General features: G+C 39.6%; 1 protein-coding gene across 1 annotated transcript in view; it reads left to right on the forward strand.

The window, feature by feature from the left end:
- The window catches only part of TNS3 (tensin 3), a 317,735-nt gene that overhangs the window by 101,524 nt on the left and 189,367 nt on the right, over positions 1 to 26,844 (forward strand). The window contains exon 2 of the mRNA XM_026063948.1: positions 14,535 to 14,646. The gene's annotated coding sequence lies outside the window, so the exon portion shown is untranslated. The remainder of the gene's footprint in view (positions 1 to 14,534; positions 14,647 to 26,844) is intronic.

The raw sequence follows: 26,844 nt of genomic DNA on the forward strand, positions 1-26,844 counted from the left end.
AGGGAGAATCTAGTGTTCAAGTGGATTCTTTGGCCCTTTATGAGGGGAGCCATTAAAATCAAGTTCAACATACATTTTGGCAGGTTTTACTTTACTCACTGTGATAAGTGACCCTAGGTTTAGTACCAGGGAAATAACTAGGATAGTTGCTTTGAAATCAAAGGTAACTATTTTGAGCTACAAGAAGGGAGCAGGTCTGTTGAGTTAGGTAACAGTTGCATTTTATGTAATTGTTTTTCTCAACATAATAGTTTAACCATTTGTCCTTGGGTGAGTGAGCAAGTTAATCAGCTACAGAGCAGGCACTGTATAATAACTTTATAAATGTCTATTGTATTTGATTCCCATTTCCACAAGTGCTTTAGACCTTTTAGTTGAGCGTGGTCTTCATGCTTAAGCAGTTTTATGTTGTCCTGGTTCATTCATGTGACAGAGAAGGCGTTGAGGTTATAGGCCTCAGGCCAGTAGAAACAAATCTTTCCTGACTGGGTGGGAACATATGGCTCCCAGTTAGCAGCACCGTCTGGTAGTCAGTGACTAGATTTGATGTCATTTGTCGAGACAGCTATTTTCCCATTCCTATTCCTATTAGAGGTTAATGTCTGGGAGTAGCTAGTCGGACAGGTGGAGACCGTTGGGACAGAGAGAGAAGGGTGTTATCCCATCTCCAGGCTATAATTGGAGTGACTTTGAAAATGGCTACAGATAATGAAGTGGAGGTAAGGGTACCTTAATTCAAAGCTTTTAGGTATAAAAATCTGCAATTCAGCAGAAGTAGATATAATTATGATGATTAGCTTGCTACAGACACATTATTTACTGGAACTCGGTATTCTTTGCTTCTGAATTTATCTACTGTTCTCAGAGCTGCAGGCCAAACATCAAATCACATATGAACATCATCTAATGCATCCCATTTACTGTGAGATCCTCCCTCAAATAAGGCAAAACTTAAATCCTATATAGCCGGCCACTTCCTCTTTTTCTGCACGGCAAGCTGTTACTGAATCTTGTGTGAGGTCTGTCTGCTGTGATGCCCCTGCCAGCGCTGAACTGCTGGTACTCCATAGTAGTGATTCCTGTACCAAAGTAGGAATGATGTTAGGCCTGTTCAGTGAGAGGTGAAAGCAATGTGGGGGTCTGGACAGGAGCCTTAGTTTGCTGTTTGTTGCCATCAGGCTTACTTCGATCCCCCCTTAGCTTTTTAAGTAGTTGAGCATCACAGAAGTGTTGTGGTATGAATAATATTTTGAACCAAAAGCTTTGGCATTGTTGGGTGTGTTTTATTTTTTCTGTCCGTGTTTTTCAGTAAAAATACAAGCCTACCCATTAGTAGCCTGTGTGGTCTTTGCTTCCCGTTAAGTTCTCTTTTACTTACCTGTCAGGGCTTAGGTGGGAATGGACTCTGTACAATATCATCTCTGGTTAATAACAACAGGGGTATATAAATATGTACAGATGAAGACTTTCTGCTTTAGTATACTGTTATCATTTGATAAACATTTGGTGAGATATTTGTTCAGAGTGGTGGGTACAGCTAATCTCATAATATCAGAGGAGAATAAATAGAAGATATGCAAAATCTACAGTTGAAAGTAGTGTTTTTCATCAACTTGTTCCCATGGATTCGTTTGACAAGACCACACAGGAGCACCAGGAAAAATACAAAATAAATTTCTTACCGCAAGTCGTCTGCTGTCCAATAAAAGTAATGCAGTTACATCCTGGAAAAGGATTTTTGAGTAAGCATTTCTGATTTTGGAGTGGCACTTAGATTATCTTGTAAGGAATTTTGTGTAGAAGTCTGTGTAATATTAGTTTGATGCAGTTTCCTGAAAATGGTTTATTATAACTTGATAGGAAGGATGATGGAAACTCAATAAAATAGTACCAAAGAAGTGAAACTGGATGGCATGAAAGAAATGAGGCTATATCAAAAAGTGTACAATAACCATTTTTATGTTCAACATTCAGTTTTCTCCCCCACTCATTTAGTTATGAAATACAAAATCTCGTAAAACAGAAATTTGTGTTCCTCAGGTTTAATGACATGCAGAAAATATGCCTATTTTAAGTTGTTTTATTAAAAAAAAAAATTTAGATTACTGATTGGAGGGATCCTAACTATATAAAGAAAGGTAACTTTATAAAATGAGGAAAGGGTTAAGGACATAATTCCAGTCATGCTCATGTTTTTAGTGCTGTTTTATGTATGAGCTACTATCACTAATGCAGATTGTAATAGATATGGGGTTGCAAGTTTAACTAGAACTGGCTAGAACTAATTAATTTTATTTCTTTGAGTTTGTCCTAGGCAAGTCAGAAGTGCTAGATGTAGGGTGTGTGCTTTCTATTTCACTGAAGAACACAACAATTCCTTTCTCTCATTGAGATCATCCTGTTTTAGGTCTTATTTTGCTGGATGCGGCAGTTAGTTGATGTCTTTGCTCTTCTTGGCTGGCTGCAAAATGTGATTATGAAGGCCCTAAGAGGGGAGAGGGAGATGAATCTAGACTGTTTTTGTTTCTGCAAGTACAGAAAGCGATCTGTTTATTAATAATCTATTTGTCTGCTGTTCATGTAATGAAACCCTGTTTTCTGTCATGTAAAAAGTTTTCTAGTTTTTTTAATTTAAAAACTTATCTGTGAAGAAATTGTCTTTGATCCACCAGATTTTGATGATATTAACATTGCTGAACAGCCTTTTTGAAAGGTTAACTTTGAAATCCCAAAGAGTAAAGTGCTTTAACAAGCTTTTCAAAACAGGCATTTTTTCTTTAGAAAAGTTGCATTAAGAACATTTTGATATGAATAGTTCTGAAATGTTTCAGCAGATCTGGAGAAACTGAAGATCATGTAGGAAGAAGAATAGAGTTGCCTAAGAGATGCCCTGTGACTTCAGGGTTATCTGGTCAACTTCAAACATGGCATTTAGATGTAGTACGTTTTTGGATGCATCTTTTAATTGGAGGAGCTCGAAGACTGTGAAAGTTATGTATGAACATTTTGTCTTTTTCTTTGCATTGATAAACTTATTTATTGAATTAGTAGAAAAAGACTGTATAAAAGACAGATCTAATGAGGAAGGCAGTTTAGRTATTCAGAGACAAGTCTGCATGCTGGTAGTCTTAAAAATCTGCGTGACAGTGAATTACTAGGATCTTTAAATCCGGAATCTGATTAACAACCAAGTAAAGGGTCTTGAGTGTTGGAAGAACCTGAATACAATTCATGATGATGTAAGTCTCATGCTTTGCAGGTGTGAACCACGTTGCAGCTGGTTGATTAGGGTTTTTATGCTTTTCTCTGCGAGTCTTCACATATTGTACCAGACAAGTGCTTGTCCTACTCCAGTAAGTAGTTCTGTTGCAATGTTGTGGCACCAACTAAGTTTTGGAAATGCGGTATTGTTTGTCTGAAACTCTGGTGAGGTGGGACAAACTGTTTTCACAGTCTGGATATAGATTGCAGATTTTCATCTTGGTGTTCAGGGCACCAGCACATCTGCTGATCCCGAAAGGCATCAAAGTAGCCTAACTCACAGCAGGTACCTGTGGTTCCTCAAAAGAAATGAGCCAGTAGGGAACTGCTGTGTTGGGGAAGGGAGGGTAATCTCTCATCTGCTGCTGTATCACCTTTATCTCTTCCTCCTTGTTAAAACCCGCTGGGCTGCTGTCRGAGGACGCAGGAGTGGGAGGCGGACCCGGAGTAACGACGGAGTCTCAGTATGAGTATGATCGTTCTCCTTTATTCTAGCTTTTACAGAGTATATATAGACAAGCAACAAGCAGGTGTCAGCAATAGTTACATGATTGGCCTACAGCTTCTGTCCATGCGCATAAAGCGGATACATGATTGGTGCAAGGTTGCTGTCCACGAGGAGGGGTCCGCTTTCATATATGGAACCTAGTTCCGTCTAGACTTGTTTGCCAGTTTCGTGAATACCTTCTTTTGTAGTGCTCAAGGCCGCTATAAGGCCGCTTTCAGGCTCGCTTGCCTTGGCCTAGATTCCTTCCTCTACCCTGAAGACGGGATTGCTCATCCCAATCAGATCATGCCCTCTCTCGCTTAACCATTCCCCTAACCATTCCTCCATCAGGCTGCAGTGGTGGGAGGCACTGGCCTCGGACCAGATGGTGGTTCGGCAGGGGGGGATTCCTGTTCCTCTCTGCTGCTCCAGTGCTTGGATGGGGAAAGGGATGGGGCTTGGGATCTGGCTTAGAGAGCCAATATGGGTTTGGAATTCCTGGCACAGATTTGATGCTTATACCAGAAACCACCTGCTCTAAGAGTTCTTGTGTTTTAAGAGACCACCTTCAAGCACTAAGTATTGCTTTGCTCCACCATTATTAGTTCTCCTCTGTCATTAAAGTAACTGGCCATAGTGGCCACTGGAACAACCACTTAAGGTGGATTTTCTAGATAGGAAAAGTATTAGGAGGGCAGATCCTGACTGATGACTGATATTTCCATGATTTATGAACTTCCAGTGTGCATGCTTCTTTAGCAGCTGATAAATGCACTCATATATAAAATGTGGAAGCCATAAGCTTGCTTGTCTGTGTATTTCTTTTTAGCCTGGACACTTGTTTCTTCTGGAGAATGAGGATAAACGATGTACCTGAAAGGTAACAGTGTTGACCGCCTGTTCATGTAGGGTACCTGCACAAACTCCAAGTGCCAAACTGAGTATGTGAGCATCCTGCCTCAAGCAAGGGTGTAAGGGTAAAAGGGAAAGCTCAAGTTGTGCAATAAGCTTTACCTACTTAAAATTGCAAAGATTATTCACTACATTACTATTAATAATATTCCTCCCACTTCTCAGCAGTTGATTAACTGATGTGCATCCCCATCCTGCTCAGCTGTTCTTCCTCTTCATTGCTCTGGCACACAGCTGCTGCTGTCTATCCGTGTGCCATCCCAGTTTCTCTTTCTCACTGACCTCTTCTGCTCTCCCTTTCTTCTTTTGCTCTGCAGGTTTGGGTAATTTTTTTTTTTTTTTTTTTTTAATATTTGATTCTTCCTTATCACACCAAAAATGATTTAGCACATGCGATAGCTCTCGATAGCTCTTTGGTGTTCAGACTTGTGACTAACTGCATCACGACGCAGGAAGGTTAGGGTGTTAGGCTGCTGCGCAGTCCCGGTGCGTTTGCTGCTTTTGTAAATGGGTTCATTGAGGATTATCAAGACAGAGGGAGGGACTCTGCATGGACACGTGTACTTAGTGTGCTTGGTGGTTTTTACGTAGCTGCAAGAGTTCAGCTGCAGTGGGAAGAAATTTGATTAGGGATTCTAGGTATAGAATATTTAAAAATCAACAATTTCAACTGTCAACATTTCAAGGGTAAATTCCCTGATGTCTCTGAATTTTTATTTTTTTAATGTCCTTCAACACCTTTTTTTTTTTTTTTTTGGTGGCCTAAAGGTGAACCAGGTGTATTCAGAAATAGCCTTTTGTTCCTGTTGTTTGAAGAGGTGAAGTCAAGTCTTCAGATGTCTCTCTAGTCTCTCTCTCTCTCTCTCTCTCTCCCCCCTTTTATCATACGAAGATTGGAAATCCCACATATTCAGTGTTGCAGCCTCGGAAATGTCAAGGCCTGTTCATTTAACAAAAAAAGGCCATTGACAAACACTGAGCTTTCATGATGCACACAGTCCTTTACTGCTTTCAGGCATTTCTTTTGTACAGTATTTTCCCACATAGAACAAAGTGTCAGTTTGCCAATGAGATGAGGATGAAAAAGAGAGTTTTCCAGTGTCTAGAGTAACGATTGTTTTAATGGGCTTTCCATCTTTCTCCTCTCTGCTTTTCCACTCATACGGATTCATGTACACTGGAGAAATGAAGGGATAGGAACAAAAATGTAAAAACTGGCAAAATGCAATGTGAGAGCTAGCAGTGTTTTACATTAAGAGAGCGAAGAGTGACTGCAGGCCGCTCTTTGTTTGTGGGGAGGTGAGTGAATGAGCTCCAGCTCTCCATAGGAGGCCAATTCCTGAGGGGATTTGGGTCAAGGAGAGCAGTGAAGATTTGGCAGGAGAAAGACAGCTTTCTCGTCTGTCTCCAACAGGCATGCTGCTCTGCCCGGGCCCTGCCAAAGGGTGTCGATGGCTGCTGATGGGAATCCATTTGGACTCCTCTGGGTGCTGCCTTTCTTTAGCAGGTATCACCCACCTCCAGGCAGACCTGGCCCTACTGGCGTCTGGGTTCAAATCTCAGTCAGATCATAAGTGGAAGGACTTGAAACTGTTTGAGAAACCAGTGAACGTGAAAAAGTTCCCGGATATTGTGCTTAAAATCTGAGGTGCTGAGCAGGGAGAGAGAGATATAGCTGATGATCTAGCTTTTTCAAAGCATTTTACTCTCTTGTTTTACCTCTTCTTCCAATGAAAAGCATCTTTCAAAGAATGCTGACGTATCTGATACAGCTTTGTCTTCAGACTATAAAAGCTTTGAAAAGAGCACGTGTAGCTGACACCCAGATGAAGGGTCCCCTCCAAGGGAGGTGGAGAAGGAAGGGGTAGCAGGAATGAAGAAGACAGCTGTCTTGTGGTATTGATCCTGTTCTTGTTACCAGGGTACTTCATAAACGTGAGCTGTCTGCAAATGAGAAATGTAAATGGATGTGGTATGAAAGAATAATGCTTAAACGCATGTGGCGTATGACCTGTCTCGCTAGAGCAGTGAAGTTGCTGCTGTTACATTTTGTCACCACTCCCTTTGCGTGGATCGCTTTCAGTTGGTGTTACAGCCATGGTCCCATACTCCAGAATCCCGTGTCAGGCCAGTTTTGTGCTGCTGCTGTTTTTTACATTTTGCGCTACCTTCTATTTGCCTGGCTCTTAACTTTTTATTTCAGAGCTGTAAGTGAAAGAGCTAAAGTGAAAAGCTGCATGTGTGAGAACCAGTACAATTTTTCTTTCAACTAATGACCAGTGTGTTTTTTCTGGCAGCTGGAATTGAAGCAACCATACCTGGAGATCTAGACTTAGAGACCAAAGTGCGAGGCTGCGTGGGCCATCATGAACAGACTGTGGTGCAAATCTATCCTTTTTTTTTCTTTTTTTTAATAGCTCACTTGAAACTTTGAAAGACTACATATTTGTGTTTAAACCGACACTTTTCAATGATAGCTATACAAAACCAGGTCCATGGGTGAGCTTTGGTTTAGACCTACGTAGATTTCAAAAATGACAAGCTAAAATAGTAATCTGCATGTCAAAGTGATCTTGTTCACACATCATGAAAGATTAGGTTTTTTTTCCTTTGAACTTGCAAACCACAAAGTGGATCTACACACATATACCTTCCAAGAACATTTGAGTCCTTACCTAGAAGGTATTTTGAGTAAACTTATGAGAGAAAGGCCTTCATTTTTACATTGGCTAAGATTTAATCATAATGTCTCTGACGAGTTAACTGTCAGCAAATTGTTAGGAAAAGTCCTGAGAGCAAGACAGAGGGCATGATTTTGCTGCTAAATAGCATCTTGGCATGTGCCCATCTCAAGTATTGTGTACAGTTCTCATCACTGCATGTAAAAACGGATACAGTAGAATGAGAGGATGTACAGAAGAGGGTGACTGAAATGGTTGGAGGGGACGGGGTACAGCTGTTTTTTGATAAGAGACTGAAAAGAGTTGGACTGCAATTTGGAAAGCAGAAGGTTTAGGGGGAATATGATAGAGGTTTACAAAATCATAAAGATGGTGGGTAAGTTGAATGCAGAACAGGTCATCAGATCCCACAGGGCTAAAACTAAGGGTTGCTTATTGAAACAAGTAGGAGTTTGCTTTAAAATGGGCAGAAGAAGGTACTTTACACAGCAGTTAGTGACCTTCTGACACTTGCTGCCACACAAGGTTGTGAGGACAGACAGTACAAGTGGGTTCAAAAGGGATTTGACAAAAGTCGTGGAAAACAGGTCCGTTAACAGGCACAAAGAGGACTGGGCAGGGATATACCTTTCAACATCCCTGATACGGCATGGGAAATATGAAGGGGATGGACCACAGAAATGGCTAGTTTGCTCTCTTTAAAGAGTGCCTCCTTTTGACATGGTGATGAAGTGCTGGGTGAGACAGACTGTTGTGCTGACCTAGTAAGGCATACCTTATGTTTAAAGCTGTATTTTCTTAAGTTGGCTGTTGATGTGCTGTGTAACCCTTGAAGTTGCTTTGCACATCTCTGCCTCCTTACTTTGAATCTGCATAAACAGCTGGTTCACTGAGAGAGACAGTCCCCTTTTTTCCTCTTGTGTAATGTGTCCATATGTCCTCATTTGAGTCACAGGCCTCATTATGGAGGCAGGAATAGAATACACTGGGTGGGATATTGCTGGCTAAGACTGCATCATCTTAAGTCACTTTTCTCTGCCTTGGGCTACTTACCTGTCTTTCTGTAAAATGCCTTCAATGGGGTGTAAACAGGATATTGAACAAATCTGTTTTTATCTTTGCAATCTTTCTGAAAGTAATTGGTAATAGTAAATGGTGGTGATAATAGTATAACTAGACATTTATATACATTTTATTGTTGTGTGTCTGTGTGTGCATGTGTATATGTATGTTACATTGGTCACTATAGGAATCATTGCTGAATGAGGGTGAAACAACCCAGAAATGCCTTATTTCAGTCTGTAAAAAAATTCTTTGTTGTTCTTTGCTGTCTGCCACTGTCCTGTATTCTTGTCATATAGTGTGGGCTCTGCAAAAATTTATATATTCATTGATGGTACTTGTGTTTGTGCTTAGTGTACGGTATTATGTTCAGTTAATGTCATTTGGCTCAAATATTGTGCTTACTGTCAGAGCAATAGTATGTCTTCCAAGAAATTACTCTCATATAAAAGAGCTGCAGAGTGTTACTGTTTACTGCTTTTGGGAAATTCTTTATTGTTTATTCATCCTCGTTTTTTGTGGGTAGGACTTTTGATAAAGCCACTTCCTGTAGTTACCAAAAAGTTCTGGTCAGACTAGCTGTTCTAAAAGCCGTTTTAGGCAGTGGATAGGTAATATGCTATTACTTGGCCTGTATGCACAGTAGGCATTGTTTATGATAGTTTTATGATATAGTTTTATAGTTTTATAGTTTCATAGTTTTATGATAGTGGAAGCTCCAGCGAACATGGAACGTTGCTTTAGGAGAAGAGTGTTTTTTTTAATTTAATTTAGGTTTTTATTTATTTATTTATTTTTATTATTTTTTTTTTAACAAAAAATGCTGTTTACCATAAGGAAAAAAATTCTAAACTATTTTGAGGTATCAGTAATATCAACTGTTACACTGGCTTTGCAGTGTCTCATCAATACCTGCTTAGGGAATGACTGTTCAGGGAAGCTGCAAATAACTTAATGGGATTTTCTTCTTTGATTTCTCCACAGGAGCTCTAAGTAACTGCCTAGTAACCATATGGGATTTTTACTGCATAGAATTCATATAAGAGATGGGAGGAGAGGAAGTGAAAAGGTAACAAAAGTAATAATGAGTAATTTGTAACAGAAAGGGCTGCAGGGGACAAGTTCTCAGGCATTTCCCTCAGCTAGCTGTTCTTTTTTTCCCTTAGTCATATGATTTATTTTTGAGGCTATCTTATAGGAATAGATATACGGCTTGGTTTTACAAAGGTTTTGTAGCTGAGGATCAGCCTCTTCATAAAGACCTCTTTCAGTCATCCCTTAATTGAACTTTCTTTTGGACATCCCATAGGAAGAGGTCAAAGTAGGGCATTTCCTTAGCCCATAAAAGGGGAGGGGGAGGAGAAAAACGGAGCCCTTGAAAGGGGGTCTGTGCTTCCAGAGCTTTAGTTACCGCTTTTTAAAGTTGCCTCTACCTGAGGTTTGCTGCCACAACAGCCCCATGTGTACATGTGGTTTATGTGCCTCATAGTCATGAGGGAACAACAACTTGAAATACCCTTTCTTCTAACACACTGCTAACACTGCTACACACCCCCTTGTATTTAAAATAATAATAATAATAATCCTTATATCAGCTTGTGGATTTAAAACTACCTTGGAGAGTAAAAGAATGCGTGAGTAGAATCCCAGGAAATTGCAGTATTGGTTGGTAAGTTATTTAGAGGAGAGAGCAAGGATCACATTAGCATGACTGTGGGCAGGAAGTGAACAAAAAATATCTTTGTTTTTATGATTTTGCTGCTGTGCAAAGAGGGTTTTTACAGGCCACATAAAATTCAGCAGGAGTAGAGTCTGACATAGAGAAAGCTCGTGGGGCTTTACACTCATGTCAATAATATTCTCGTAGCTGGAATGTGTAATATGGATCCTTACGAGTTTTGGAGATAGGGTAATAATTAATGAATAGTTCTTGCCTTTTTTTCCCCCCTCCAAATGAAGTAACATCTAGAATTAATAATTTAATTTAAAAGTCTGATTATTTTTCTTTAGACTTAGGAGTATATTTTCTCATAATGCAATTACTGCCTGGTGACTTTGGAGGAAAAAGGATCTTGTAGAAGTAGTAAATGATCAGCTAAGTTTGTTTTTTATATTGAGCATGTGTGTGAGTGTATTTATATGCTTTTCTTGGAGACTATTTGAACAGGTTTTGTTTTATAATGTTTATTTGATTCTTTGATGAAAAGATCTAAGCCCTGTGACTACCTTTTTAAAGAATGAACTATTATCACTACTACACTTTATATGTTTGGAACGTACGGTTGAAGTTAAAATGAACAAAAGTTGCTTGGTTCTGTTCTTCTTTGAATAATTAACTGTTACCATGTAGTATGGTATTTGGGAATAACATTGTGAATGCCTCTTCCATAGATGTAATGATCCAGTATTGAGTCTCTATTGCTGTATAGCAATTGCTGTATAAGTATTGCCAAAAACCAAGTCGCCTATCTTGAGCGCTGTAGTTAATATTGGCTTAATTGAAATCTGGAGAATGTCTTTTGCTTAAACTACTTTTCTCTTCTTAAAATGTAATGTGTCTCAAAAGTCTTACAGTGCTGTGAGAGAGCTGGTATGAATTTTTACCTGCTGATCAGTGTGTTGCTACGTAGTGAAGCTCCTCAGTGATGAGAGGAGTATTTGAAATTCATTGTAATTGAGAATACCCATCTAAATCTTCACACAGTCTGTTATGCTCTGTTATGTTCATGTGAGCCTGGGATAAACTTTCAGTCCTTGCTGGATTTCTGTGTGCTGTAGAGAGCAGAGTCTGGCCAAAAATGTTTCCTTATGTGGTAAACAAAAGACAGTTTGCCTTTTGAAAAAGAGATGTCTCATAATTCTAGCAATTGAGACCAACCATAATTACAGCCTCTTTCTCAGGCAAAAAACCCAGTCTGTAACCTGTGGTTCTGCACTCTTTTCTTCCAATTTTTACCCCTAACAATTATGTGCAATTTAGATTCCAGCCTTGAGCCTCATGAAAGTAGGAGTATTGCTGCTCCCTCCCATGGTGGTTTTCTGGGTTTTTTTGCTTGGCATCCTCCTTAGGAGAGGACTGTGAAAGCTGTACCAGGTCACAACAAAGGAATCTCGATCTAGGCGCCTCCATGTTTCACAGTAGATTATGTGTGGACAGTTGTTACTACTGCATCTCCTAAATGAATTGTTTAAGTGAATTCCTTGGTGAACCCATAGTGGAATGTGCTTGCAATAAACAAGGAACACAAAAAGTGTGCACTTCTTAATTCAGATGCAGAAGCTGTTATGCAGATCACTTCCAAAATGTCTGAGAGGAAAATTACTTTATTTGACTTTTACATTACAAATGGAATAAACAGGTTGACTAATTGATCAATTAATGAGTCAAGACCTACTTAAACTTAAGACTCATATTGGAGCAATGAATTCTTGTGACAGTTATGTTTCTCTGGAACAATAAACATGTCAGAGCTTGGGATGAAGTGCTTGGGATGTGGGAAGTAAGGAGAAAGGGTCTAGATACAGAACAAATTTTCCTGGATTTGTCTCAGCTTCTCAGAAATTCTTCAAAACTGCAAACTCTGCGAAACTGTCCTTTTCTGAGAGTGCCACAGAAGTGGCCTGTAAACTTTACCCAAAAATAGAAGGTTGGCGGGAAGAGAGGTGGATAAAATCTAAACGAAGAATTCCATTTTTTCTCTCTCTGTCTGTATAGCTACAAAGCAGAGAAGCTGCAGCTACTCTGTGAATACCAGTGGAGGTGATGGTGTTGTTAATTTCTACACAGAAGAGACTGTGGAGATGGGGACTCTCAGATCTTTGGGCACAAGGGTTAAACMCATTGGGGTTCAGAACATCCTCAAATTAGTGGAGTTACCTGGATATAATGACATTTGTGCTCCTAAGCTCCTTAGTCTTTTCAAAAACATCCTCCATATTCTAATGGGGAAAAAAGTCAGGAGAGATCTTCTTTTGAAAATAACTAATTTGGTCTTTTTGTCATCAGGTATGTTCTTTTATAATGCTGGGGCACAGCTCTTCTTTTTGTTTATGGTGTACTTTTAATATTAATCACAATTATGACCACAACTTTCAATTAGTATGAAGTGACACAGAACAAATGCTAGCAAGAGGTTTAGAAATTGGGGATCCAGGAAAATTTTGTGACTTCAGCTTCTACAGTTGGTGATCCAAATGTTTAATTAAGACATCGTAGTTACAATTCAAATTTGTTTTTCAAATTTTCCATCCCATGTTTCAGCCTTCCAAGGGCATGGACTTTTTGACTGCTTTCCTCAATAAGTTGTGCTGATGAATGCATTTCACTGGTAGAAAGACTTTTCTGAAAGTCCAGGCTAACTTTTATTCCTTCTAAGTAATTTCCAAGTAATTCCTTCAGGCTAAGTAATGCCTGGTGTTTATGGAAATCTGTTAATTATCTTGACTTTACAACGAGGGTAATACTAGTTTCAGGGAACACTGTCCTAGTCTTAAGATAAGGTTCACTGTTCGTACACCGTGGCTAGCCTGGCCTGAGACGTAGCCAGAGGTCCCCTCTAGAGCCCATGGGCTCTGCGCGGCCAAGCCTGCCTGGGTTCCCGTGCCACCATGTGAGCTCCTGCAGGTGCTTCGAAGCTTTCTCTAGGCCTTGTGGAAGCACTAGTTGGAAGGCGGCTGAGTCCTGGGACGCATCAATTTTATAGCTGTTTCTGTGCCTGCTTAGCAGCTGTGTTGTACATGTGGAGGGAGATGGTAAGCATGTTGCCTAGAGCCACGTGGTGAATTGCTTAAAGCCACAAAGAAATCCCGTGTTACCTCGTTGCTATGGACTTGTGCATTGCACCACTCTGGGAAACTTTCTTTTCCGGCGTATGGATGGAGGCTCAGCGGTGCGGTGGCCTGGCCTGGCTGCGTGGGGAGGGACAGCTTTCGGCTGCTGGATACGTGTGCCTACGAGGTAGCTCAGTACAAGTGCTGCAGTGTTGGATGCAAGCCCTTTTATGGTATACTGAAGGTTAAGGACAGTAAATGTTCAAATGTGAAATGAAAATGAGAATCACAAAGAATTATTTGGGGATTTTCATAGTCTGGGGCAGTGTAATTCTATTTTTAAATAAGTAACTGATATGTCTAAAGAGGGGACATTTTCTGCCCTATAATTACTATGATATTGCTGCCCTTGCACTTCCCTCAGTGGGCATGTCCATGCCATGAAGTACTGCCCTTTTCCTTGTAATCGCTTTGTTGGTTAACCAGAATACTAGTTAATGCAAGGGAAGAGGAAGATTAATTATCTGTCAATTTCAAAATTAATGTTTCTTTCTAGAAGTCAGCCAATGAAACCAAAGGTTGTTACACCCTTCCAGGGAAGACAGAGAATCATCTCAGTTAGAGGCTTTCAGTAGCCCCATGTAAAGTGTTACCTAATGTTTCTTAGGTAATACTACATAATAAAATCCATAGCATATATTATGTTGACTTTTGCTGTTCTGTCCCTGATCAGAGATTTCATTATTATGTTATATTTTAACATGATATGTCAGTTACTGTGATGCACTATGGAGATAATATTATTTTAAACTTGTGTACTTTTCTTATGCTTCTTTACAGAAGCAAAAATGATTTTTAAAGTTGGTAATCTGTGCCAAAGTCTAGATTGCGTAGACGCTTTACATTTTATTTATTAAATAAAACAAATTGTATTTGCACAAGATAAATCTGTTTCCATGGTAGATACAGCATTACTTATGCTGTTTTTTTTTTTCTTTCAAACCAATTTAGGCTGAACCAGTGCAATTTTTTTTATGTAGATAAGGCCTTAGGTTAGAAGGCTGTTGGTTCATAACATGGAGATTATTCTGTATTTGCTCTTAGAAGATTAAGTTATAGAGACTTCTAGGGTTATGATGCAAAATATTTTGCAGGGTCTGCACCCTAATATGAGAGACGTACCTCCTACCCTGTGGCTTCTTGCATTTGAGAGTGGGAAGCTCTTATTCTCAAATGAGAAAGAGAGAACATTATCTATTGACATACTTTTATACTACTCTTGACATACCACTGTTATATTTAATTTAAAAATAGCACTCAAAAGTTGAGGAAAATTCTGATATTATTCCCCTTGCTTCCAGCCTGAAAAAGCAGCTTCAAGTTCTCACACCTTCAAAAACAAGACCTTTAAGAAATCCAAAATTTGTGGAATCTGCAAGCAAGTAATTGACGGCCAAGGCATTTCATGCAAAGGTGAGTAACAGATGTGCTCTGTTTACTTTCTTGCTGTTTAAAACAACTAATTTTATATTAGTGTTAAGTTTCCAGAAATCCGTGATTGTGGAATTCCCCCAGACTAAATATGTATGTTACCTAAGCTTATTTCCTTCCTTTGTACAACATTATGTGCCTTGTTTTTCTTTAGTAGTGGGTAATTGGACATGTATAATGATGTGCTTAAATTACTACGCTTTTCAGGCAGGTTCCAGAATAAGACGGTGTCTGTGCAGGTGCTGCTAGGAGCATGTGTGTGAATGAGTAGTGTGTGCGCAGTGGGTGACAGATGCTGCTGGAATTCAACCTCCAAACGAGGAAGTGACCCTGACTCGCTGAGGCATGAAGGCTTTCTCCGCATTAATTTACTAAAATTCAGAAGAGCAGCCGTCTATTTATTTATTTTACTTTTTCCAGTTGCATTATGTTCTCAGGTTTCAGTCCTGTCCTTCAGTCTAATCACTCACAGGAGCCCTGAAGAGATTGTCCTAGATGCACACACTGTAGGGACACAGCTGCCTCTGGCACTGCTACTTGCTCTTTAGTGCTGTTTTCCCTCACTTATTCTTTTCCCTTGTATGTAATACCCTCTTGGCATCCACAAAATCTCACCAAGGCATAAGATGTGTGTGTATTGTGGAGGGGAGGAGCAAAGAGAAAGGCTGTGCTATACTTTGGCACATAAGCAGTAATGCACCCTAAAGTAGGTAGGGCACTCGGTTGTGTTGTGGGCTTTTTTGCACGGAGAAGGAGCCCAATTAAGGGAAGCCAGTGATGGAGGCATTTGGCAGCAGAATTCCAGGGGCACGGTTATGGAGGAGGACATGAGATTTGAAGACCTCCGTGTTTTTGTGAGTGGCTCAAGATCTCTCTGGATCCCAGGAGTCTTTGTGGGAGTGGGACCTGGCTGTGCAGAAGTGAGCACCTTTGCCTTTCTCCATGGGATACCTGTGGGAAGGACCTTAGGCAGAAGTAAATCTTGGGAAAGCTCGATAGGTCCTTCCTGCAAGTTTTCCAGGAGCAGGGGTTTTGCTCCTCTGTGCTGGTTTAGTCTGGTTAATGATCAACTCCTGTTATTCTGTGTTAATAAATTGGTCTCTCTGCTTGCCACATGCATGGTTTACCTCCAAGTAAGAGAATGCTTTTGTCTGTTCATCTGAAGCATAGCTGCTGTTTTCACTTTGAGATGTTAGCACCACTTTCTAGTTCTAAATGGATCTTTTTCCTCGTCTCCTCCCTCACTCCCATATTTTTCAAACATCCTAGGATCCCTCTGAGAGATTGCGAGGGTAATGAGAGACCGGGGTATGGATGGAATGTGGCCTTTTTCTTGTGTGTGTGATGCTGAACTCAGGTGCAGACTCTGCAGATGACCAGTTAAATGTAAAATACCATGCTTGTTCAGCATTACTGTAATGATCTCTGGAGTAGCAGTTAAATATATATATGTGTGTGTGTGTATATGTGTATATATATATATTTTTTTAACATATCTTTTCTATCAGTTTTTCTGGAGGTAGGCTCCAAATTTCTTAGGATATACTTGTTTTCAACTTGGCAAAAATTGTTGGTATTGTTAGTATTGTTATACCCTCCGTCAGATTCAGTGTAAGAAGCAGTGTGCAAGGAGAGACACAGTACTTTGAAACGACAGGCCTTGGAGGTGGGAGTAGAAAGTCTGACAGCTTGCTTTGTATTTAAGTCCTTGCAGCCCAGAGCTGGATATGCACAAAAGCTATGTCAAAGTGACCCTACCTCCATAGGTGCTAAGAATTTTACTGCATATCTTATAGATAGACCACACAATCATAATGAGTCTGAGCAAGTTTTCCTTTTGCCCTGATGTGGAATATTTTTGGTTCAAATAAAATTATCCCAGACAGACAATACTTCTTTCTTAAGGTTTCTGGGAAGAATTTCAGAAGGAGCCCCTTGCTAATATTGTGCAGCCCCTGTTGTTGATGCCAGCACCATACTTCTGGGCTGCTGGTACATTTTGATTGTTATTTGCTTTATACTGACCTGTGGGATAGAAGCAGCAAAAGGAGTTGCATGGAGTGGAGTGATGACTCTGAGTAGTTTCAGTTCAATAGGAATCCATTTGTATTTTAACTTACAACATGGACTTTATAAAGCAGGGGTTTTGGAAAAGATAGAACTACAAGTTGTCTATTCCCTTGCCAGCCCTTCAGTACTTGAAATGAACTCCAATACAGTGAAACACTATTAATATGAAGAAAAACAAACCAACTGTTTCAGAGCCAAATTCTGGTGCTGCTGCTTCTGGTAAGTTCTCCCTGAAGTTGCTGAATAAAAGAGAGCAAGTCTTTCTCTGATGCTGACACTGGGGGGAGAAGGGGGAGAAGAAAGGCTTTAGTTAAAAACAGATAAAGTTCCTTTGTGTATTAATGAGAAAATCTTGCTTTTTAACAGTTTGTCCTCAGAAAATAATAGCTCTTTGTATAGACTGCAGGTTCCTTCCAGACTATAATATCTTATCAGCTAAAAGAAAGCTATGCGTCAAGAGAAAGGAGGCAAGGGGAAAGGCTCCAGATTAGTCACTCTGTAGTATTTAGTGTTTATCTAGCAATGAATCATCTGCTTGTTTTAAGAAAAAAAGCCATAACTGGGTGTTGTAATGGTTAGATAAGTTTTCATTAGTATGTGACAGTCATTGTCCTGGTGTGTGTTTAGCCCTCTCTTGCAAAATGTGTGTCCTTCACTAATATCCTTCTCTGAATGTAGTGCCTAAAAATTTTCTCTGAAAAACGAGTGATTGACTCACAAAGGGACGCTTGAATGATGATGTCACTTTGTTCTCATAAACTTCAGTCCACCTCAGTAATGCATACGCAGTTACAGTGATTTGTTTCTTAATGAGCTCTACAAAGCCAGTAGCACAAAGGAAGGGAGGTTTTGGAGAGATGGGGGAGCCCCTGGGTGCCTCTGTGCCTGGTGAATGTGGTTGTAGCTAGGCTGCAGCTGTAATGATGCAGCATTTCATTATGAAGAAAGAGCATTCAGCTGCTGATTTCTGCAGTCAGAGTGACTGCATATTCTGCAGTAAACTGAGGACCGTATGACTCCCCATGTCTTTCGAGCACTGCCTCAAACTTACTAAAGGAACGGCCTTCTGAGCTCTGATTTGATACTTTCATCTTTCCCTGCAGTACAATTCAGTTTAATTCAGGGCAAAGCAGATACACATCCTAGTTGTACATTTGCATAGTTGCAAGTGCATATTGCATGTTTGCTTAGTTGTCCAAAGAGTTGACTAACAGTGTTACAAAAACCTTTCAATTATTTTTTTTCTGCTTACTCCAATTTATTAAACATTGTGTTTTATCTTCTTTGTCAGTAAGCTATCCTAACTATGCAGTTTCTGTATTTTCCATGTAAATTTCTACCGTGTTTTCCTTTTTCCTCTGCTTTTTAAAATTATTTTCTCTTTTGGCTTTGTTGTGTTGTGGACTAAACATCAGCCAAACTGCTGCTAATATAGAGCAGTACATCAGAGCTTGTTAGATATGCTGAATCTTTCCAGTCTCTAGAAAGTACTTTCCTGGCAAATGAAAGCTTGTGACCAGGTTTGGGAAATTTGAGTATTTTTAAGTAATACAGTAATGTTTCCTAGCTCTACAGCATGGATGGATGAAATGATGATGATGAATTGAAACACTTTATACACTTCTGTTAATAAACTCCTCCCTTCCACCACTGATGTGATTAAGTGAACATGTCTGAATGCTGCAAGTGAAACTTCACATGCAATACAAAGCATTCCCTGAAAGAGATTTCTAACCTAAAGCAATTAATGGTAGTGTGGATTGACTGAATATCTTTTTGTTAATCTAACCTAGCTGTGAATGTATTGGTTTGGGGAATATGTTTCAGAGGGATCTTAGGAGCACTTGTAGAATTGTTGTTACTCAGTTTTTTGTTTTTCCAGAAAGCTCTTTCCTTGATGGTGTGACTACATGTGAATTTTGTTTTCTTCCTGGTGTTTTGAACCATGTATCAAAGCTAGCCAAAATGGAGTTAAGTTACATTGGCATGTACTGTTAGCTATAGTGTGGGTACAGAAATGCTTACTGTAGTACTGTGTGCAAGCTCAATATAATGAAGAATAACATTCTCCTTTAATTAAAATTAACCTGTATAATTACTTCTGTCTTGTGTAAGTCATGCTAAAATACATCCCCATGCCAGTGTTGACCCGCTTGTAGTAAGTTCTGGACTGATTCCTTGAGCAAGTAGCATGAAGTGATATTTGAAGGTATGTTTTCTCATCAAATTATGATCTCTGTATTTATTCTAGAGCTTCTAGCCCCTCTACAGATCATAGATCAGGATTTGAAGACAATGGCAGCTCTTTTCCTTCTTAAAGAGGTTTGATATTTTCCTTTGAAATTCACCTGCTTGGTTGTGATCATACTTGTGATCAAGGCTAGTGATCCACTTCAGATCTCATTTTCAGTTAGAGTTCCCTGGTGCAAAGAGTTCTCTGTATTTCATCAGATATTGTCCATTGCTTTTGGCAAGACAAAATATGTTGTTATATCGAGACTAGTGTGGAGATGACAAACTGTTGCTGGGGCCTGTTTGTGCATGCTCTGTGTGTGTGTGTGTAAATATACTCATATGTAATCTTATCTGAATGGCAAGTGGTTTTAAATACCCTGTCTTTCAATGAGTGTTAACTTCAGTAACAATGTATTGGTATCTTAAAAATGTGCAAAGCATGTCTATGGTTAGCTACAGTTTTGGCAGGCAAACTTGGAGAGTGAGCTAGAAATGCGAAAGGAATTTGGGTCCTGCCTGGGTCAGTGACATTGCAGTTGCCTCTGAATGGGTGAGCGTGTGGAGTGTATTTGTGTGTGGGGGTGCTTATTTATGTTACCCTAGTACCTTGGAGCTCTACTTGTGAAACAAGATCCTATTTTACCAGATGCTTCATAGATGCATATTATAAGCTATATGTATTATTAATTATGGCAATAAGCATACCCATATAGTTATCCTAATATTATAGTGAGGCAGATCTTTGAGATAATAAAAAGGCTGACATTAACTTAAGAGTTTTCCATCAGGTCACTCTTGCTTTCCACATAAAGTTCGTATGTGCACCTAAATATTCTCTTGAGCGTTGATTCAGCAGATTGCATTGGCTTCTGTGGGACTATTTTAAGATGATTTAAGCTAACTGATTCAGTTAATATTTTGAGGTTCCTAATGGTGTATCTCCTGTATTTATGGCTGAAACTTTGTTTAAGAAATGGGAAAAAACAAACAAACCAGAAAAGCTTATTTTCCTAAGCAGTTAATTGCTCATTAGATCCAAATTTAAAGCATGTAGTGTTGTGCAAAAATGAGACCTAGAATTTCCTTTTGTCAGCATTTATGTTTTTGGTTACCATCAACATCTGATGGTACAACAAACAGACATCAGAGCAACTTCATGTAAAGCCAGATACTCAGGCTGTAGGACCAACAAGTGTGGTCTGTTGCCGCTACAGTGGACAAACAGCTTGTCCCTGCTGTGAGCAGCAAGGGGGAGGGATCGTGGGTGTCCACCCAAGGTTGTGAGAGGGCCTGGGCTCTACCGTAAAGCCTCATCTGACCGTCAGCCTCACTCGTGAGCGGCACCTGGGAAGGTGGCTGAGCAAGGCTGCGTGAAGCGTTCTGGCGGTGGCAGAGGAGTGTTGTAGGAGCCTCTTGGAAATGGGCAGAGCTTGTCTGGGAGGCAAGCAGCTCAGCCCAGACGTCAGGGCTGGGTGGAGGAACGGGAATTGCAGCCTGTCTCTGGCACCCGAAGCCTCAGAAGGTCAGCCCCTCTTCACCAGACAAAGGTGCACACAGTAAACAGCAACTTCCATGGGGTTAATAAAGTGTACTCTATTTAACACAACTGTACAAGCTGAGCATTTATGTCTCCATGCAGAGCTTAGATGCAGAAACATGCAAGTTGTGTGCATAATAGCAGTGAAGACATGAAAGGGAAGAATAAGTAAAACCTCACTAGAGTGTGCAGAGATAGAGAAAAAGCTGCTGTAATTAGTAGGCATTACACAAATGGCGCATAAGCATCCTTGCTGAAACCCAGCCCTATGGAGCTAAGGGAAGCTGTAAAACCGACATCCTGTTGGTGACATGTTGTTATCACAGTGGGAATTAGGGGGTAGAATTTGGGCATAAATCTCTAAGGTAAGTTCCTACTCGCTTAAAAACAAACGCACACAAAAACACACCAGGCAAAACCTCTAGTGGGGTGTTTAATATTTATAGTAGCCAAGTGGCATCCCAGATACTAGAGCATGTTTGAGAAAGTTGTCTGTAGTGAAAACACGAGCTCCATGTTTGTTTACCTCATAGTGATAAGGACTGAGTGAGTCACCCCAGGATTTGGTCTGTGGTTATAAAGTTTATTTTAAAGATGAAGTTCAAATCATTAAGGTTTTGAAAAGCTGCAGGTTCTGTTCATTGCAGCTAATGAGTTAAAGAAATGAAGTAAAGGTGATTTTTCTAGCTTTCCAGGAACACCATGACTGCTAGGTGATCTGGTATGCCTGCAAGTTTATAAACTTAACCTGCTTGAAGGGAACCCAGAACTCCCAAGAGTAAATTTGTACTGAAGACAGAGTATCTGCTGCAACACCAAAATCTGAAAAGAAATGTGACCAGCAGTACAGTGTATAATGCCACTGTGATGAGCATGATATGCCATGTATGGAGAGAAACCACAGAGTAAATCTCAATGCATTTGGCTAAAACCCCACACTTTTAAAGGGCTTCAAAGCAAGGAGGAAAAAAAGGGGGGAAGGAAGGGGGGGGAAGCCAAGAGAAACCTAGAGAAGATAAGGCTCAAATAAAGAGAGACAAGCGAAGAAGTCTTTAGCAAGTAATGCTGAAAAGTTTGTCCTGTTACATGAAGAAAGCTTCAAGAAACTAAGCTATGATGTTTTCTTTTCTTGATGAAGGTCTTTGTTGCTTCTATTTTTTTATTTTTTTTTTAAGAGCTTAAGAACAGCTGTGAATAAAAACATGCAGGCCCATTAGGTCTTACGCACATAATGAACAACTTAATTTTTAACAACATAAGTTTTGAAGATTATCTATGCTCTTAGCATAACTTACAAATGCTCTGTTTTTGAGATCATGGGCATGCTAATTTCCCAGATTTTTTGATACTGGCTCTACCTGCACTGTCTGCAACTGCAAGAAGAACCTGCAGACAGTTCTGCCAATTTTTTTGTTGTTTGTTGAGTGTGGGTCGCTGGCTACAGTATACCATATCCTGATTGAAATGCTTTTCTGGATGAAATACTGCAACATGTTGTTCAGCCAGAGGGAGGAGGTCTAAAAATAATCTCCAGTTCCAGACTGGATTAAGGTTTGATCATCTCCTATCTGACTTGCAAGTCTTTATTTTACTAAGATGAAAAAAGTTGCTCTATATTGATTTTTTTTTATAGCATATGAAAACATTTTTTCACTATGCTAATATTCTGCCATTGTAAGAGCATCTATGGGGAATTAAAAAAAAAAAAAAAGCGGGAATTTTCAGGAGGCTGCTAAATTGATGAAGTTAGAATATAAATTCCATAGCAAAATCAGTAGGAAACTTGGTGGTCAAGATACTTCCTACACAATACAAAGAAGGTGGGAATAAAGGAAAAGAATAGCCAAACTATTGCAGTAGTAGTCCCAATGTATTTTTATCTTAGTAATGTTTTTCTGTTGCTATGACCAGCAACAGCAAGTAGAATATTTCATTTGCAGGAAAACTCATCTATGATGGTATACCCACCTCAAAACAAAATATGCAGATTGCACTGATTTCCCGTAACTGTCTCTTAGCTTTTATGTTCAAAAATGTCTGCAGTCCCTGTTACAGGGGGTGCTGGGAGCATTAGTCAGATGAAGAGACAACGTTTGGCTGAAAATGAAAACCAAAAGAAAATCTAGAAAGGTAGTTGGGGCACAGGAACTGCCCCAGCAGATGTTGCTGCCATAATGTGACTGTTATTCTTGCGACATCTTTGTCACATGACTCTGATAAATTCTTAAAAATAGAAGCTCTTCCTTCTGCAGCTGAAGCCCAGTGTTTCCTGGTAGGGGACTCTCCCTCCTTTCTAGAGTCAGAGGTATCTCTGCCCCACACAGAACTACATGTCATCTTACTTTTAATGCTGCAGTTAATTATTTCTGTGTGCTTATTTTTCATTTGGGTTCTTTATCTTGTGCTGTATTGCTGCAGAGCTGGTAGGAGCATGTCAGCAGAAGAGTGCACGTGTGTGGTAATGGGAGTGTTTTCTAATCATCTCATCACAATGTTATAAAAACTCATAAAAAACGCCAATCAGGCTGCAAAGTTCTCTCTTCCCATTTTCCTTTATTCTGCTTTTAGAAAGGACACACAGGATTCATTAATTGTCCTTGTGTCTGTTGGTTATGGTAGAGTGGAAACCACCAAAAAGCATTTTTGTCTCGGTAAATTAGTGGATGCTTTAGCATTCATTGGGAGGCTTAGAAAGTACCCTCGTCATGTATGCTCAGGCAGTGTGCTACAGATGTGTGTGAGTAACATTACTGTGATGATTTATGTGGCTTTGTTGTGAAGCCATAGCAAAACTCCCATTGAATTCAACAGAACTGGAATTGGGCTCTTTTATGTCCTGGAGGTATCTTAAATCCCTTTCTACTAGAAGTGGAGAACTGACAAAAGGGATGTATTAGCTTTAGAGTTCATCTTGACACTAGAAAAATTATATGAATGTTCCAACAGACAAATAATATATGATGTGGTTCTGAAAATTCAGAGCAGACTTTTGAAAGCTATAAATAGGGATGTTCCTAGTGCTTATTTTTTCCCTCTCTTTTGAAATGCATGTGACTCAAAGAAGATTTCAGTGGAAAAAAAAAAGACAAAAGTATTTTTAACAGTTAGTTGTTGCTCTTAAACAGAGACTCTGTGATACTAAAGAGAGGAAAAAATCCTGTTAGTTTAAAAAGCTATTTGAAAATAGTAGTTCATGTGGATAATTCCAGTCTTTTAAAAAGGCAAGAAAAGAAAGGTGAAATAGTTGCCTGATTCATTATTTAACAGAATGGATGAGTTAAAGCAATGAATAGGTTTACTGTGGTGACTGCTGTGTTCATTCTGTGCTGGAAGCTTGCCTATGTCTTTCACAATAGCTGTATGTAACTCTGGCTATGCTGCAGGTAGGTTATTGAATACAGATGCTTGAGCAAATGTCTGTTTTACTTGAAACACTATCTTCTAGCTAAAGGATGCTGATTTGGTATTTATTGGTATGTATTTGTATGAATAATAATCCATGGGGTTTATAATATATAAGACCCTATGGGAGGTTAATTATGTTAAATTAATAGGTGAATCTTCAGTGACAGCAACTGATGAAGTTTTATAAAAGTGTCCTTAAGTTACTCAGTTGACTGTTCTGTCTTGATTTGCTGTTGGGAGAGCTTGTTTTGATTACAGATACCTTTCTGAACCAAGCTCAACCTGGAGAAGTCCCTGTCACGGTGGCTTTACTATGCATTTGTCAGAAAATCTTGATTCAGTCTTTCTGTGGAACCAGTGACAGACTTGGGATTTTCTTCAAAAACATTTGCTACAGGAAGGAGGTGTTACTTGGTAGTGGTATCACTAGCCTGGTTACCACGCTGGCTAGACTTTTGCGCTCCTGTAGCTCTTTGACACTCATCTTTCAGCAGAATTAACCGAGAAGCCTGTAGAATTGAGAACTATAAAAACTCAGTCTCAATTAAATGAATCTTTTTATATGCTTACATTGCATTCCATTTTGTTGTGGGTCGTCAAGGGCTCCTGCATTGCTGTCTGAAATAGTATGTGCCTATTTTGGGGAAGTTTGGAGATGCTGAGGGAAAGAAAGCATCCTTCAAAGAGCTAGACCTGTGATCCGGTATCCTTCTTTATTATTTGTCATCAGGAAGGTAAAAATGAATATCAAGAGCTGTACAGTATCTCTCTTCAGGGCAAGTGATCTTTCTTAGTAATCACTTAGACATTAAATTGAGTTATATCTCTTAGGTTCTCTAATTAAATATAAGTTTCTACCCTGAAGAGGATTTCTGAATTGTATTGTCCGTACTCTTGCCAAAGATAGAGCTTATAAAAACATGGAGAATCACTTGATAAAAGCTGAGGTTAAGTGTGAGGTTGTCCTTACAAACTGGTTGTGTTCCAGTATTCATTGCATGTACAGTGTAATAGTATATGGCAATATATTGCCATACAGTGCATTCAGGAAATGCTTTAAACGTGAACAGGTAAGTAGCTCTCATCAAAGAAAGAAAAACTTCAGGTATTTGTCCTGGTGATACCACTGTGAAATACAATGTCTTTAGCAGCCTGGTAAACCACAAATCTGTCTGTGGTTAATTTCCAGAAGCACTCTGTTATTTTGTAAATACATTGCTACTAGTTTTCAAAGTGCATCTTATGTGCATGACTATTGTAAGAAACAGAACTTTAATTTCATAAAAATATTGGAGCTTGAATCTGGAAAGTTTGATTCACTCTGCTTATTCGTCTATCTTTACCCTGGTAGCAGTACTGTTAACTTTCAGGAGTTAACAATTTTCATTTTGATCCATAGAAATGTGACCTTTTTTTTCCCCCTCGTTAAAAATGGATTTCCAGAGCTATTGTTTAGGAAATGTTTAGAAGTATGGTAAATGGACTAAATATGGCGTGGCCCCCATTTTGCTGCCAGCCAGCTTGGGACAGTTGTTCTTGGAACTGATGCCAGAATTCTTAAACACAAATTTGGAAAGTCTGGTATTTGATGAGAGCTGATGTGTGGGATGCAGACATTCAGCTGTTGCATTGAAGAGCTGAAGTAGCCTCTCTGAGTGTGACATTGATTAAATCCTCTGGACTGTTTCAAACATTTTAACGTTCTAATATGTGGAGACAATTGGGCCGTGGTCCCGAAAAGAGCTGAGTGTGATTTTGCTTGTGAGCTCTGTCTGAAGAATGCCAGCATTTGGTAGAAGCTGCTTGTTGAGATCTTTTTCTTGTAAGTTGCCTGTGTTTTCCTTAACAGTTTGATGTGCTGTGAATATGCTTTGCTGTCATATGTTTTTGCATTGCGTGTTTGTTGGACTGAAAAAGCACATGCTGTGTGATTGTGGCATGTTACTGCTTTTCTGGCCATAGAAGTCTTCTGAAAGTGCATCTTTCTACTACTGAAGAGTTATTGTGAAAACAGCTGGCAGATTGAAAAGTGATTCAGTCTCTCTGGCAGTCTGATGGTTGAGGTAATCCTTCTCCTTGAAAGTGCTGTAAACGCTAGCTCAGAACAGCCTTGGACTGAGAGGGTGCAAACATCCAGGCAGAACAGTTCTGCAAGATAGTCATGTTAGATGTGACAGGATGAAATCTCAGTAAATAAATATCAAGCAAATAGCTTTTTCTCCTGTGGGTGGGTGGCTAATTTGCTAGTGGTGGTGGAGGGATCTCTCACTGTTCCTGATGTTAAGAGCTATGGTGGACAAAGCATCTGAACTGCTTTGTAAAGGGATGTGCCTGAAATGGCAGTGGTGCTTCCCTCCACAAACTTGGCTTTGCTTACAGCCGTGGAGAGTTGTGGCTGCCACGGTACAGCCCTGACTGTTCACTTGCTCTGGGTGCTTGCTGCTTCCTCTTCACCCAATTCATGATATTTTCTAGATAACTCCCTTTCTTGAAATGCTAATGGTGATGATAAATCTTTGTTTTTATACCTTTTTTTTCTCCTTTGGAGAAGGAAGAGTGTGGGAAATAGGGGTGACATAAGAAAATAAAAAGAAAATTTAGTTTAAAAGTACTTTGACCAACTCCGTAAATGTACTTTACAAACAATCTCAAGGTTTATTTTCATGACTCTATCACAATTATCAATGAAATTGTTGGTAATAGTTATCATCTGGAGGTTGATAATTGGCTGCAGATCAGTGATCCAGGGTATACTTTCTTCCAGTCAGGTGTTAATTCCCAAAGCTGTCTAATGCCAAAAGCCCTTTTTTTTTCCTTTTTTCTCTTTTTTTCTCTCTCTCTTTCTCTCTCTTTCTCTCTCTTTCTCTCTCTTTCTCTCTCTTTCTCTCTCTTTCTCTCTCTTTCTCTCTCTTTCTCTCTCTTTCTCTCTCTTT

The sequence above is a fragment of the Apteryx rowi genome, unplaced genomic scaffold (genome assembly GCF_003343035.1).
Source record: "Apteryx rowi isolate R43461 unplaced genomic scaffold, aptRow1 scaffold_204, whole genome shotgun sequence".
Taxonomy (NCBI): Eukaryota; Metazoa; Chordata; class Aves; order Apterygiformes; family Apterygidae; genus Apteryx; species Apteryx rowi.